Source organism: Mus caroli, chromosome X (genome assembly GCF_900094665.2).
Source record: "Mus caroli chromosome X, CAROLI_EIJ_v1.1, whole genome shotgun sequence".
In the NCBI taxonomy this organism is placed as follows: domain Eukaryota; kingdom Metazoa; phylum Chordata; class Mammalia; order Rodentia; family Muridae; genus Mus; species Mus caroli.
This window is the reverse complement of record NC_034589.1, coordinates 89,965,569-89,969,686: the sequence shown is the minus strand read 5'-3', so window position 1 is coordinate 89,969,686 and position 4,118 is coordinate 89,965,569. Positions and strand designations below refer to the sequence as shown.

Genomic DNA, 4,118 nt, shown 5'->3' with positions numbered 1-4,118 from the left:
TTTTGACTCACAGTATCAGTGTATAGTCCATTAGGGTGGGAAAGATGTAGTGGCAAGAGCTGGTCACATTACATTGATAGTCAGGAAATGGACAAATACATGCTACTGTTCAATTTTCTTTCTCCATTTTATGTAGTCCAGTACCCTAGCCTACAGGATTGTGTTTCCCACATTTAGGATGAGTCTTCTAACCTTAATTAACCCATTCTAAAATAAGTTTCACACAGATTTATCTCATAGATGGTTCTTGATTCAGTATAGTCACTAATGTATATTAGTCATCATACTCTTCATGCCTGTATCTCTAAGTAGTCTTCTGATCTGTAGGCAAGATAATATATAGTGATATTTTAGAGAGTGGGATATAAAACTCAGATTTCTTAGATTCCAACCTTGACCTAATACTTTGTACCTATGTGATCTTTGATGAGTTATTGAGTGTGAATATGCATCTATATTTCAACTTTAAAATGGAGGATAAAGAAGATTATGTATTGTACATATAAACAGTTAATAATATTTAGCTAATTCAGTCTTTAATGTGTTTTAAGAATGTTGTATGGTTTCTATTGCTGTGAAGAGACACCATGACCACAGCAACTCTTATAAATGAAAACATTTAATTGGGGCTGGCTTATGGTTTCAGAGGTTCAGTCTATTATCAATATTGCAAGGAAGTGTGGTGCTATGCAGGCAGACATGGTGCTGGAGAAGAAGTTCTATACCCAGATTGGCAAGCAGCAGACGAGACAGTGAGCTATTAGTCCTGGCTTGAGCTTCTGAAACCTCACAGCACACTAACCCTAGTGGCAATTTTCATCAATAAGGCCACACCTCCAACAATGCCACTTTAAGCTATGAGTTTATGGTGGTGGGGGGGCATTTTCATTCAGGTCATTATCAATGCCTACCTAACTTTACTGAGTTAATAATTTCTACCACCAAAATATGCAGCACATGAGGAACCACTAGAATGTCCCAGACACCAGGGATGTGAGAGGCTCCCGGGGCCTAATGAGGATGACATTAGTCAAAATACCCAACAGAGGGGAGATAGAACCTGATAAGACCACCCCCAGTAGATAGGCATGGGCCCCAGTTGAGGGATGGGGCCACTCACTCATCTCAACATTTTTCACCCAGAATTATTCCTTTCTAAAGGAAATGCAGGGGCAAAAAATGGAGCAGATATTAAAGGAAAGGCCATCCAGAGACTGCCCCACTTTCAGACCCATCCCATCCACAGACACCAACCCCTGATACTATTGCTGATGCCAAGAAGTGCTTGGAGACAGGAGCCTTGTATGGCTGTCCTCTGAGAGGCTTTGCCAGCACCTAAGACAGATGCAGACACTCACAGCCAAACACTGGACTGAGTCCGGAGACCCCAATGAAAGAAGAGTTAGGGGAAGGAATGAATAAACTAAAGGGGACTGCAACCCTATAGGAAGAACAATATCAGCCAAACACCCCATCAGAGCTCCCAGGGACTAAACCATCAACCAAAGAGTATACATGGGCTCCAGCTGCATATGTAGCAGAGGATGGCCTTGTCAGTCATCAATGGAAGGAGAGGTCCTTGGTCCTGTGGAGGCTTGTTACCCCAGCAAAGGAGAATGCTAGAGGGGTGACATGGGAGTAGGAGGGTGGATAGGGGAATAGCCTTTTAGGAGGAAAGGGGAGGGGGAATGGGATGAGGGGGTTGTAAAGGGGAGACTGGGAAGGGGGATGACATTTGACATGTAAATAAATAAAATAATCAAATAATATGCAGCACATTACCAAAGATTTTACACTATCAACTGAATTTAAGTATGCTTTTTAATTAATTTTTTCATTGGTTTATACTACTTTAAATAGCTGTTGGGGGTTCCTTGCAAGTTGGACTAATTGACCTTAGAACAAAAACCAATTCAGATACTTCTGAAAGAATACTAAGTTTGTATAAATGGCTTTAACTTGACTTTACTTTGGGTTTCTTCTCTGTAAAACAACATCTTAATAGCATCTATCTTACAGGGCTTATATGAGAACTGAACCAGTTAATTGATGTAAAACACTTAGAAAAAATCTCTACAATTGTATATATCTAGTGATAAACTCACCAGTTTTAATTACATTTATTTGCTTTCTGACAAAGCAAGTATCTGAGGCATATCATAATTTTTCTTTTACACAAATTTGGTGTCTGCTAGCTCTCCCACAATCTTTGCTACAATCGGATATTTTATTGCATATTAGAGAAGAATATAGAAAATAAAAAGAATAAGATGAAATAGAACAAAGTAAAAGTAAATATATGGTACCCCATGACACTGAAAAGCTTCTGTAAGGCGAAGGACACCACCAATCAGATGAAATGGCAGCCTATATAGAACGAGAAAATATTTTTACCACTCCACACCCAATAGAGGCCTAATATCCAAAATATATAAAACTTGAAATTAGATATCAAAAACCCAAATAATCCAACTTAAAAATTTGGTACATATCTAAACAGAATTCTCAACAAAGGAATCTCAAATAGATGAGAAACAGTTAAAAATTGTTGAATATCCTTAACCATCAGGGAAGTGCAAAAACTACTTTGAAATTCTATCTTACACTTTTCAGAATAACTAAGATCAATAACACAAGAGACAGCTCACACCAGTGAGGATGTGGGGCAAGGGGAACACTCCTCCATTGCTGGTGGAAGTACAAACTTATACAAAAACTCTGGAAATCAATATGGCAGTTCCTCAGAAAATTGGGAACGAATCTACCTTAAGACCCAGATATACCACTCTATACATATCTAAAGGATATTCCATCTTACCACAAGGACACTTGCTCATCTATGTGGATTCAATCACAATCACCATGAACAGTAAACAACCTAGATATCTCTGAACTCAAGAATGGACAAAGAAAATGTAGTACATTTACACAACGGCGCATTACTCAGTTGTTTAAAAAATGGGCCCCTCGCAGGCAACAGCACTTGGGAGAGCAGGTACTGCACCTCATGGGGAAGCACAGTAGAGCTGGCCCTGGTGGTGTAGGCAGTGGACAGCTGGCCATGAGGGTATGAGAATGGAAGAGCAGGCCCTGCCCCTTGCCTAGGCGAAGCTAAAAAGCTGGTCCTGGTGGTGCAGGTACAAGAGAGCTGCTAGACCGACCAACACAGCTACCATCCAGATCCAGGGCTCTGAGTTAGCCCACCCTAAAATCTACCCCATTTATGAGCTGGAGCAAGTGGAGGGGCTGATCTCGAAGATCCAAAACTATAGGATCTCCATGGCACAAGACAACAATAGGATATCTGAGAAAACCCCCAGTGAGGATCCAGTATTGATAGTATAGCAGAAGCCGGAGGCCTTGAACTAAACCAGTTACTCATAACAATAAACATCTGCAAGCAAAGAAGTGTGGACAAAAGGGTAAATTATGTGACAACGTTGTAGCACACCACAACTTCCACAGTGAGATTTTCATTTTGTTTTGTTTGGGGGATTACAAGGGCAAAGGGTGCATATGAAGGGACAGGGAGATGAGTGGGTTTGGAGTGCAAAGAATCAATAAAAACTTTAATTTAAAAATGACATAAAGGTGCACAGTGGTCACCTGTGCTGGTGCCTCCTCACGAGCATAGTGAACTAAGGGCATCATGGTGTAGAGATGGTGCTCAAATGACCTGCACCTTCAGGAACTTCAACGTGGAGAAGCGAGCCTAGCAGGAGATCAGCAAGAGGAAGTTCTTCGTGGCACTCAAACATCCTTCCACCTGCAGAAGCACCTGAATCAGTATCCAGCAATCAAAGAAGACGTTTCTAGAAAAGATAACAAACTGCTGTCATTACTAAGAGATGTTGCTGTCATTACTAAGAGATGTATATGTCGATTCCAAAGATCCAGTGCCTTCCTTGCCGGTAAAGGATGTTGAACTCCAGCAAGAACCAAAGGAATTCAGACTGAGGATAGATCACTTTGATAAGAATATAGTGGGCCGGAGGACAGTGATCCGCACTGCAGGGAGCGCCATCTTGGCTCCGGGACTCCACCGAACTTAGTCTGCATAGGTGAGAGTGAGGACCACAGAGGCAGACAGCTTCTGGGACAGGCGGGAGCCACAGAGC

The 4,118-nt window shown here is 41.4% G+C and overlaps 1 pseudogene; it reads left to right on the top strand.

Annotated features, from left to right (window-relative positions):
* The first annotated feature begins 699 nt into the window (after positions 1 to 699).
* Positions 700 to 4,118, top strand: part of LOC110286296 — a 5,386-nt pseudogene continuing 1,967 nt past the window's right edge.